Source organism: Elephantulus edwardii, unplaced genomic scaffold (genome assembly GCF_000299155.1).
Source record: "Elephantulus edwardii isolate Elephantulus edwardi_28Jun2011 unplaced genomic scaffold, EleEdw1.0 scaffold00193, whole genome shotgun sequence".
Lineage (NCBI taxonomy): Eukaryota > Metazoa > Chordata > Mammalia > Macroscelidea > Macroscelididae > Elephantulus > Elephantulus edwardii.
The window spans coordinates 618,536-630,808 of NW_006399943.1; the positions used below are offsets into that span (position 1 = coordinate 618,536).

The 12,273-nt window shown below is 47.5% G+C and overlaps 1 protein-coding gene across 1 annotated transcript in view; it reads right to left on the reverse strand.

The window, feature by feature from the left end:
• The window catches only part of ANKRD60 (ankyrin repeat domain 60), a 55,512-nt gene that overhangs the window by 21,778 nt on the left and 21,461 nt on the right, over nucleotides 1-12,273 (reverse strand). The window lies entirely within an intron of this gene.

Sequence of the window (12,273 nt, forward strand, 5' to 3'; positions counted from 1 at the left end):
GTCTCTTCAGGGCGTGGCATGTATGTGGGACCACAAGGTTTGAGTCTCCTTCACCAGGAGGAAGCTTATGGGGTTCTGCCCACGTTCCCCCGTGAAGACCCAGTTGTGAACCAGACAGAGCTTCCTCCTTCAAACGCGTGGCTCTGCTTAGGCCGCCAGGGCTGGTCTGAGGCCAGGGCCCCTGAGAGGCGCTCGAAAGTCCACAGCTTCCTGCTTCCACAGGCCGGAGGCTGGCCATCGGCTGGCCTCACCCTGGTCCCTTCCTCCCTGGTCATCAGCCCTGGGGGCTGCTCTGCCTCTGGGGTTGTAGACAGCATGACCTCATGTGATTTCAGGGGTCGGGAGAGGGGTGGTGTGTATGTGCGCGGACACACTCTAGCCTGGCTGGCTGTTCTGGTCTTTGAACAACTTGGAAGGGATGAGGCATAGGGTCCACCCTACTAACAAAAGGCAACAGAAGGGCATTTTCACTAGGAAGTTTCAGGGCTGATACTGGCAGTTCGAATCCACCAGCAGCCCTAGGAGAAAGGTGAACAGTCTCCCCCCATGTGATTTACAGCCTTGGAAGTGTGATAATGGGTCAGCCATGAGCCAGTTCTGACAAGGCTACAATGAGTTTATTAATAAAGGAAACGCCTGTCTCTAAGCCCACTCACACCCACAGACACCCAGACCAGGACGTGAAGGTGTCATTCGTGGGGGCCCCTCAGCCCACCGCACCCTCTGGCAGGAAGCCGATGGAGAATGGAATACCATCACCTGAATGACCTCTCCCAGCTGAGACCCAGAGGTGCACAGGGCAGATCCCTGGGGTGAGAGGGACCGAGAGAACGTGGGTCAGGACACAGGGCGGCGGAAGAGCAGCCGAGCAGAGGGAACCGCACCTGCAAAGATCTGGACAGCAGGAAGAAATGCAGAAAGGCTGGCAGTGAGTGCCCAGGAGATAGGGAGACAAGGAGAGGCCAGCAAAGATGCCAGCGTCCCACAGAGCCGTGACTGAACCGGGAGAGGAGTACGGAGGCACGGAAGGTGGCAGAGGGCAGGGCCACATTTCTTTTTAAAAGTCACTTTGGCTGCCTGATGGAGAGAGGGTAGCAGAGGAGACATTTGGGGGTTCCCTGAAGAGCTGCCAAGAAAGCAGGAGTCGGGGCCTGGGGAGACAGGGGCAAGAGAGCAAGGGTGGGGGCCTGGGGAGACAGGGGGCAAGCCTGGAGGCAGTGGTGTGAAGCCTGAGCAGAGGAAGTGGCCCCTCTGAAGGCTGTGTGCATCGGTGCTGTCCTGACATGGAATAGCTGGTGGAAGACCTGCAGTCTGGTCACCCCTGGTCACTACTGCAGATGATTTGGGGCCAGAGCCATGGGTGACTTTGTGAGTTCAATCTCACCACCTGCTTCACTCAGCAATGAACTTGGCCCCGCTGCTCCTCAGGGTGGCTGCCTCCACCTGGCAATGGAGACTGCACGTGGCCACCGTTCCACGGCATGTGGGCACTGTTTCACGTCACCCACAGGCAGACTCCGTGGCGAAATGCTCTCGTGGTCTGTGCATTCAACCAAAAGAGCGCGTTCTGTGCCTGCCTTGGTTTCCCCAGATTTCTCTACCTAATTCAATCCACTTGAGGGGATTTGACCACATAGGTCTCTGATTTAAGCATGCTGGCCCTGGGGTAACTGGAGATGCCTTGTTTGCACCCCAGGCCCTCAAACTGAATGACAAACTGGCCTCAGCATCCAAATGACTGCATGGCGAACTCTCATGGTCCATGGAGACCACAGGCGCCCACCACGTCCCCAGAGGGGACTGCAGCCCTCCCCCCAGTGGGGCCTGGGCTGGCCTTGACCCCAGGCCTCCCAGGGAGCATTCTCACAAACAACCCTTGGGCTCATCCCCCGATCTGGGCAGACCCGGGCCCTGGTAAGTGGCCTCTGGGAATCAGCTTACTTCACTGGGGTCAAAGTCTAAATTGGAGCCTTATCTTTCACCCTCGACATGTGAAATAGGATGCTGGCTTTGCTGTTCCCAAAGATTTAGCTTGACTTTAGCTTTTTAAAAGAATAACAATAATAGAAAAATATGTCAGGGAGATTTTTCTTTCCTTCCAAAAGCAGCGTCATGGAGTCTGGAACTGCACATGCGGGGTCAGGGTCTTCCCTCCCTGCTCTGGCCAAAACACTCCACAGCGTCACATCCTCTGGTTCCAATTCTGAACTTCCTGGTGGACCCCTCCCGATCTACAGCCTTTGTCAGAATAAATCACCACAGCCCAGGCAGTGGCCATTAGGAAGAGATGAAATACCTTGTATGTCAAGGCTTTTTACTACCTACTCCCCCATCTTCCTTGGAAAGGCTTTAGTCAGGAAGAAAACGTCTGAGTCTCTTTGAAAGCCCAACCTGTTCATCTAAAACAAAATTGCTGGCTTCAGGGGCCAGGTAAGGCATGAAAACAGTGACAGCGGCAAGTGAGGCAATAGAGAGTGGTGTGGTCTATGACAAAGCTCAGAAGGACGACGTAGCCGCTACTCTTGTCATCGTCACTAGTGCTATGAGGTTGGTTCTGATCATAGCGGCTCCATGAAGAACAAAAGTAATTGTGGCCTCGTCCTCAGAATCATAGCGGTGTTTGATCCATTGTTACAGCCGTGCTGTTGACCCGTCTTGCCCGTGGGCTTCCTGTTTACCTCTTAGTCTCTGTTTTTCTCAAGGGACTGGTTCCTCCTAGTAAGAAGAGTCCAACGTAGGAGAGGACGTCTCGGCACCCTCATGTCTAAAGGAGCACTCTGTCCACACTGAGGAGCACTCTGTCCACACTGAGGAGCACTCTGCACTAAGGAGCACTCTGACCACACTAAGGAGCACTCTGCACTGAGGAGCACTCTGGCCGCACTGAGGAGCACTCTGCACTGAGGAGCACTCTGACTGCACTGAGGAGCACTCTGCACTGAGGAGCACTCTGACCACACTAAGGAGCACTCTGACTGCACTGAGGAGCACTCTGCACTAAGGAGCACTCTGACTGCACTGAGGAGCACTCTGCACTGAGGAGCACTCTGGCCACACTGAGGAGCACTCTGCACTGAGGAGCACTCTGCACTGAGGAGCACTCTGCACTAAGGAGTACTCTGACTGCACTGAGGAGCACTCTGGCCACACTGAGGAGCACTCTGACTGCACTGAGGAGCACTCTGACTGCACTGAGGAGCACTCTGACTGCACTGAGGAGCACTCTGCACTGAGGAGCACTCTGACAGCACTAAGGAGCACTCTGCACTGAGGAGCACTCTGCACTGAGGAGCACTCTGCACTGAGGAGCACTCTGCATTAAGGAGCACTCTGCACTGAGGAGCACTCTGACAGCACTAAGGAGCACTCTGACTGCACTGAGGAGCACTCTGGCTGCATAAGGAGCACTCTGGCTGCACTTCTCCCATGATTGATTCATTTATCGTATTGTTTACCATTGTTAAAGTGCTGCCTCAGAAGGGTGTCCAGGTGCCCAGGTTCTCAGCCTCAGAGGGCAGGATGCCCTGTGACCCCAGAATGGGCTCATCTATCCTGGGGCCATCAGGATAGGTGGGAGCAGGTGTGCTGAAATCACGGGCACCTGGACACACGATTAAGGACCCTGAACCACCCCCCGTGGGCAGAGTCCCTGCGACTGAGCAAAGCCCAGACAGGTGAGACTCCAAGTCAAAATTAAATTTGTACCATGGTTTTTCTTCATCATTTTACCTCGTTACCTTTCTCCTGGTCTGGAGACCAATGTTTGATTCCATCATCTCAGAGAAGGAATGAGGCTCCGAGAAGCAGAGCAAAACAAGAGTCAGTTTTTTGCTTCTGAGTTTTGAAAAACAAGATCAAGATCTCTAGCGACAGAGAGATGAGGACAAATCTCTTCAGAGTAAAAATCTCAGAAGAAAGAGAGCTAGGAATAGATAAGAAATGGACTTCAAATCTAGTTGTCTCCGTGAACTCCTAGCTGTTTGGCCATGAAACCAGAGAACTGGAAGGTGCCTGGTTGCCATGAGTAAATGTTTTACACAAGGACCCAATAGCTAAATTCTGATAAAAAGGGAGGGGAAATGTGGAACAGAAACAAAATACTGGTGGAAACCACATGTATTGGATCCATTGAAACACTTGACTCTATCATCCTGAAGTAGCCAGTAATCCTTGGACCAAAACTATTGCATGAAGTCATTTTTCAGCCAAACAACAGTTTGGCTCAATTAATAAGAAATATCTGCACTCCTTCAAAAAGTAAAGACATCAATCCATGATTGAGCTGACAACAGTAACAGTACTGTTGGGCGTGGGCTGGGTGTGGAAAGGTGAATGTCGTTAATGTAATGTAGTCAGAGACCTTAGAACACAGGTATGTACAGGGGACATACCCACTGGCATCGGCGGTAGGTGTAGAAATTGCTGAGAAGAAAAAAAAATAGGGGTAAAGTTTCTTCCCATCACAAGCGGATAGAGGTTTTCCACACGAGCTGGTAGCTCAGGGAGAAGAGAGGACAAGGAGGGACAGGATGGGAAGAGGAAGTCGGGATACAGGGAGTGGCTTTATTAATTACAGTTAAGTGTATCTTGCCTCACTTCCCAGGAAGAGTCCTTGGGACGTGTCATAGTTTTCTAGTGGTGGTGGTGGTGTTATTATTACTAGAGCTTTCTGAAGTGACATGTGGCTAGACCAGATGTGACAAAGAGTGTGAAAGGTGGAGAAAATTAAGAATTTCTTCTAGAGTATGATTTTTTTAAAAAAAAATAGTCATTCTGACTTGCACCATTTTTCAGTCCCAGCCCTTCCCAGTGTTCTCTGTTCCTTGCTCGGGGAAGGAGGGTGGACACAAGGTGGATAATGCCGAGAATGGGAAATCTCTGCATGTCTAGCTAATAGCATTCTTTCTTGCTTCCCTTGTTGTGTCCCCTCCTGAGGGGGAGGACAGACAGTCATTAAAATGGTCACTACACTGAGAGGGGGGGAGAGTCTTGAAATTATGCCTTACTTTATAGGGTTAAAACAAAAACAGAGGGGTCAGCTTAATCTCTGAAGTTGGCTAGCTGGCTTTCCCTTGTGACCTCAGGACCATAACTCAAGAACTGTGGAGGAAGCACCCTTAAATAGGAGAAGCACGTCTCTATCTAAACTCACAATCTCTCTTTTACGTAAAAAAACTACACACATAAAATTATATGTGTATATATATCTTTAAAAATATTTAAGTGCTGTTTGCTGTTGTTAGGTGCTGTCAAGTCGGCTACATGTGAACTGATAGTGACCCTGTGAGCAGCAGGGGTGAAACTTGTCCTACTGTCCTGGGCCATCTTCACCTTTTCTGGTGTGTTGAAGCTCACTATCACAGTCACAGTGTCCATCCACCTTGTTAGATGCCACCAACTTGACTCCAACAAAGAAATCCTGTGTTCGAAACTTCGCCTGACCCTGGGCCCTGCTCACAAGCCCCATGGTGTGCAGGCCCGTTGCTGCGATCACTAGCAATATCCGTCGTGTTGAAGGTCTTCCTGCTCGTCTCTGAGCCTTCACCCTTCCAAACGTTACATCCTTCTCCAGGGTCTGGTACCTCCTGACAACCTGCTTAAAGTATGTGAGATGAACCACCACCGTCCTTTCTCTAAGGGATATGTTTCTTCCAGGACAGATTTGTTTGCTCTCTGCCATGATATCGTCAGCTACGCACCAACACCAAGTTCAAAGCCATCAGTTCTCTCCCGCCATCCTTATTCATTGTCCAGCATTCACATGCATATGAAATGGCGTGGGACAGACACACAGTAGTCTTTAAACCAACATCCTTACTCTTTGCAGCACTTTTAAAAGGTCCCTGACAGGAGGTCTCCAGCACACTAAATGGTTTGAATTCTTGACTGTGGCTTTCATGGATGTTGTGTGTGCGTCCAAGTAAAATGAAATCATTGCCAGCTTCCGTCTTTTCTCCTGGCATCACGGTGTCGTTTGTCCAGTGGGGAGAAATTCTGCTTTCTCCATGTTGAGGTGGAATTCATTCAGAAGGCGGTAGTCTTCGATCTTCTGTACAAAGCGTTTCAAGTCCTCTTCCTTTTAACCAAGCAATCTGGTGTCATCCACACAGCACAGGCTGTTGATGAGTTTTCCTCCACTCTCGGTGACACACTCTTCTTACAGGCTACCTTCTAGAATTATCTGCCCAGGAGACAGATGGAGTCAGTATGGAGAAAGGAGGCACCCCTGGCACCCACCTGGTTGATTTTAAACCAGGAGTGAGTGTTCCTTGTCCTGCATGAAGGATCGTTCTCAGTTCATATAGTTGTTGTGCTTGAGCTGTTAAAATTCATGGCTGTGACGTGGGATCTGACTCATAGCTGACTCTCTGTTGAGCTTCTGAAGGTGTACATCTCCAGGGAGGAAATTGCCCATCTTTCTTCCCAGGAGGCCCTGGTAGACTTGAATGGTCACCTTTGGGTCAGCAGCGTAACCCCATCTGGACAAGGTCAGAGCACTATTAAGTGTTCTGGAGTTCCCATTCTTCTCAAAATTATCCACAATTTCTTTTGACCCACTCAAATGCCTTTGCATAGTCCAAGTAACACAAGTAAACACCTTTCTGGTACTCTCTGCTTTAAGCTAATACCTATCTGACATCAACAATGATATCCCTTGGTCCACAACTTCTTCTGAATCACCTTCAGTTTCTGGCAGTTCTCTGTCATTGCACTTTACCATCCTTTTCTTCGACAAGATTTTACTTGCAAGGGAGCTCTGGTGGCCTAGTGGTAAGAAGCTGCACTGCAATCCCTAAGGTACGCCGTTCGGATCTCCCAGATCCTCTGCTGGAGAAGGAGGGGCAATCTCCTCCTGTGCTGGTCAGATCCGATTTGATGGTACACACACAAAAAACAATAAAATTTTTAAAAAATGTTACTTGCATGGGATAGTAATGATCTTGTTTTATAACTCCTACATTCTGTTGGATCACTTTTTTTCTGTATAATCAATGATTTATTCAATGCAAATATCTGTTTTTAAAAAACCAAACATAAATGCAAGTATCTTTTTTAACAAAGAAAATGTTTTATTTTAATTTTTTTTATTGTTGCACATTTTCTTTCCTCCCTCCCCTCTGCTCCCTGCAACACACCTCTTTTTCGACATAGTTGTTGTACATACAATGCCTAATCATATGTTCCTTTCAACAGTTCTTCCCCTCATCTGTTCTCATGCAGTGCTCATTATCTATCCACTCTTTTCCCATTCTCTCCCCAACCTCTCATGTTTGTCCTATTTTATAATATCAGTGTTGTGTATTATTTGTCCTTTTGTGACTGAGATATTTCACTTAGCATAATGTCCTCCAGGCTCCCCCTGTTGTGTATTGTTTTACAAGTTCATTGTTTTTCAGTGCTGTGTAGTATTCCATTGTATTAATGTACCATTGTACTAATTCACTTGTTGATGGGTACTTGGGTTGCTTTCATCTCTTTGCTATTGTGAATAATATTACAATAGACATGGGTGTGCATACAGCTATTTAAATTGTGGCTCTTTCGGGTATATCCCCAGTAGTGGTATCGCTGGGTCAAATGGAATTTGTATTTTCAAATTTCCTGGGAATACCAGATCACCTTCCACAGTGACTGTACCGTTTTACACTCCCACCAGCCGTGAATGAGAGTTCCAGTCGTTCCACAACCTCACCAGAATTTGTTGTTTGTTGCCCTGTTGAACTTTGCTACTGTTACTGAGGTGAGATGATACCTCATAGCTGTTTTGGTCATCTTTTTTTTTTTTTTAATGAGGACAAATATGGGTCTCTTTCCGTTAGCTGACCTGGTAGTTGTTCTTTTTTCAATTCGTTTCTTGCTCCCCCCTTCCTCTTTGCTCCTCCTTGTTAACTTTCCAAGGTGGATTCTGTGTCTAAATATCCCCTTAGTTTTTGTTTTCTTTTTTTCCCTCCTTAGTTTTCAATGGTAGTGGTCTTGTACCACAATTGTCCTTTTGCTCAGGGAGCTGCCTTTCAAGTGTGTGGCGTACTGTAGACAGCACATCCAGAGCTACACGCGTTTGCTGAAACATGTCGCTTGGTATTTCTGTTCCTGGGGCCATATTTGTGGCCAATGTCCTCAGTGTATAGTTTGGACTTCTTCCTTCGATATCACTGCTTCTTGCTCTTATGCTCCTTCCTGAAATGATCCAAGTCAAGCAGTTCTTCTTGGTACAATGACACAGTTGGTGTGTTTCTTCCATCTCATCTTGATACTTCCTGTCTTGTTCAGTATTTTGTCCAAAGAATCAATCCTTCAGTACTGCAACTTGTGTCTTGATTTTTTTTCAGTTCTTTTTTTAAAATTCATTTTCATGAACGTTTACAGAGCTTTTGGATTTTCATTCATTTGTTGTTGCATTCTTCAGTTTTTTTATCTTGAGAAATGCTAAGCATGTTCCTCCTTTCTGGTTGGCTGACTCCAGGTCTTTGCTCATTTCATTATCATGTTTTTCTTTCTCTTCTCGAGCTGCTCTTTGAATCTGTTCAGCTCTCCTATCTCTCTTCCTTTCACTTTGGTTTCTCTACATTCCAGAGCAAGTTTCTGCATTTCTTCTAACATCCAGCACTACAATTCAAAGATGTCAATTCTTCTTCTGCCATCCTTAGTCATTGTCGTGCTTTTTGATGAACAGCAGGTGATGGAGAGAACCTACGTCAGGGGCACCTTAGTCTTCAAAAAGACATTACTCTTCAACAATGATGTCTGTTCAGTGTTTTGGAGAGGTTCCCTGAAAACAGACTTGCTCAATGCAATATGTCGCCTGATTTCCTGACTGCTGGTACCAAGGGTGTTAATTGTTGATCCAAGTTAATTGTTGATTTTGGTCTTTGCTTTTTCCTCTGTCTTTTTAACATTTTTCTTTCTATTTTCATGATGTCCTTGACCTAGCCCCACAATTCGTATAGTCTTCCGTCATTACTGTTGAATGCAGTAATTCTCGAGATGGTCTCTAAATGCAGGTTGAATAACCTCAAGGTCATGCTTGGGCTCTTGTGGAATTGTTTTCATTTTCTTCGGTTTGAGTTTGAACGTTCGTATGAGTAACTGACAGTCCGTTCCACCGCCAGCACCTGGCCTTGTTTTGAATGCTGATCTTGAGCTTTCCTACTGGCTCTTTTCCCAGCTGTTGTCAAGCAGATTCCCATGTTTCCATCAGCCAGCTTCCGTGTGTGTGTTCTCCAGGTATGGTGGGTTGTTGTTTGTTCATTTGTTTGTTTGTGTAAAAAGGTATCCGCCGCAAAGCATAAATCACTGATCGTACGAAGTCCTCTCCTGCCATCTCCAGCTTCATCTCTGTCACTCAGGCCCGGTTTTCTAAGCACTATTACTTCTTGGTTCCCAACTTCTGTGTTCCTTTTACTGTGTTTCCGATTTTGCATTCCCCTCACCATCAATTATGGCTGATGCATTTTGATTGTGTGTTTCATCAGTTTGGGGTGGTAAAAGTTGGTCAAAATCCTGTTTCTTCATCTTTGCACCTAGTGCATCTGTCTTCGTAATGGGTGCGTTGGCAGGTTTGCCTGAACACGAGTGCACATGGTCCCATCACTGCGGGCTTTGAACTTCAGGGTAGACCTTGCAAGGTCCTTTGAAGAGTGAAAATTTCCACTTGTCGTTCCCAGCATAGTAGATCATATTCAGATCCTAGGTGGCTCATAATCAGATTCTGATTTAAGATGGCCAATATCCGTCCATCTCCGCTCAGTCATGCCTAGCATGTTGGTCTTTATGTGTTTCATTTTTGACAACTTCCCATTTCCCCACGTTCATACTTCATGCATCCCATGTGGCAGTTATGAATGGATGTTTCTCTTCACTTTGGGTCCGGCCACGTCAGTGAACGAAGGCCCCTCATTGAAGGAAAGCTTTCCCTGTACCAGTGTCCTTGATTAGACTCTACATGGAGGAGGCAGCTCCTTGCATGTCGTGTTTTAGGTGCCTTCCAGCTGGGGGCTCACCTACCAGTGCTGTGCAGGGCTGAGCTCAACCCACCCATGGAGGGACCAGGGCTTGTTACTTCAGAAGTAGGTGGCCAGTCCTGCTTTGTCTGTCTTAGTCAGGAAGCCCCACTAAAGCCCGCCCACCATCAACGGCCCTGTTGGTGTTTGAGGTACTGAGGGCATTGCTTCCCTCATCACGGCAGCACACACGCCACCACAGTGTGGTACGCTAACCAGGGGGTGGTGAGCTTTCAAATGCACCCATGGATATACTACAGTCAAGAGGACACAGTGATGTGCAAACTTGGTAATCACAACACCCAGAGGGAAAGAGATGATGGTTGTGGGGCCTTGGACCCGCTCTCTTGAGTAGCATCAACTAACTATCACAGCATAGTCCACAGAGACAACGTCCTACACCCTACAGTGGTCGGCAGTGACCTGGGTCTAACAAGTTTGCAAGCAGTCCTCTGAGGTGCAACTACTGGTCTCTCCTCGTCTGGAGCAAAGAAGAGGAGAGATAAATGAAGGTGGACTGAGACAATTAGTCCAAGAGGCCAATTACCAGCCATTCAGAGCTCAACTCTTGACCCTGAGACCAGGACTAGCTGGTGCCCAGATACCCCTGTGGCCACTCCACTCTGAAAAAGAGCAACAGACACAAACACGCACTATGTGCTCCCATTTTTATGAACTTCTAGAAAAGATAGATGATCAGAAATCAAGCATTTCCCATTGATCACTGTTAAAGGGATCACAGTGGAAGATACCAGATAGAGTATCAGGTGAAACAAAACTCAAAAATACTATGCATCATTGAAAAACAAGGAACTCATGAAATATTATATAAAATGGGTGAGCCTGGTGGACACTATGCTGAGTGAAATATCTCAGTCACAAAAGGACAAATATTGCATTGGGCCACTGTTGTAAAACGGGACTGATATTGAGGTTGAGGGAAGACAGAGAAGGAGGGGAGGAATGATGCACACGGCATTGAAACAGATGAGGGAGAGAACTGTTTAAAAGGGATATATGATTGGGTATTACTGTCATGACAGGAGTCCAGAATGAAGGCTGAACAGTGGAGTAGACTTGGGGGGAGGGATTGTATAACAATGAAAGAGTTTTTCTTTTACTTTTCAAGGAGAAGACTGAATGGGGGAGGGAGTGGGCAGGGAGAAAAGTGCAACAATGAATGATTGGAATCTCTGTAACTTTCATTAAAATTAATTTTAAAAAAAACTAAAAAACACATAAAAGGCAGACTTACTGGTAACACAGAGGCAGGTAGAACCCCTGAGACTGTGGGCCTTGGTCAAACGTCAAACCTCAGGCAAAGCTCAGCCCCCTGTCACGGGAACATACTACCAGTGAGGCATTCACGCCAGAGAGCAACCAACCACAAGCCCAGAAGGCTGAAAGGGGTAGACGAGAGGGATTCGCGGAAATGAGGATCACAGGGAAGGAGTGGGAAGGCTGTGACTGCGCAGGGGACACGGTCACTAATGTTATAACACAAAATGCGTATGAACGTTCAAAGTAAAAAAACCACTTCTCTTGGTAAACTTTCACTCAAATCACAAGTGGAAAAAAATTTAACTAAAAATAGTAAATACTGTCTACGGCCATACTATCCTGAACATGCCCAATCTTGTCTAAAAACAGTAAATACTGTCCACCACCGGAAGCTTGAGGGAGTCCTGGTGGTGCAGTGGTTAAGCACTCGCACGGCAGCTGGAACCTACCAACCGTCTCCGTCAGAGAAAGGTCATGGCTGTTGGCTGCCATAAATACCCACTCCACCAACCAGCTGTCAGAAACTGTGAAATACTGCACATTGTGGGTGCATCTGGAGCAAATGATGCTGACTGACATAAGTCAGTTACAAGTGGACAATTATGGTCTAAGACCACCAATTCAAAAAGCCAAGGGAAGGTTAACGTTGTGCATCAATCTTGAGGGGTCTCAGCCATGGGTTGGGGTCATCGGCACATACAGAATAAAGCAGCGGAGTGAAGGGTGGGAAGTGTGAAGGGCTTCTCAGTCTGAGAGGAGAAGGTTAACTGGAACAGGTGCGCAGTGTGGCTCGGGGGTGCGCAGTGCGGACTGGGGATGTGCAGTGCAGATTGGGGGTGCTCAGTGCGAATTGGAGGTGCGCAGTGCGGATTGGGGTGCTCAGTGCAGATTGGAGATGCGCAGTGTGGCTTGGGGGTGTGCAGTGTGGCTTGGGGTGCGCAGTGTGGCTTGGGGTGCGCAGTGCGGCTTGGGGGTGCGCAGTGCGGCTTGG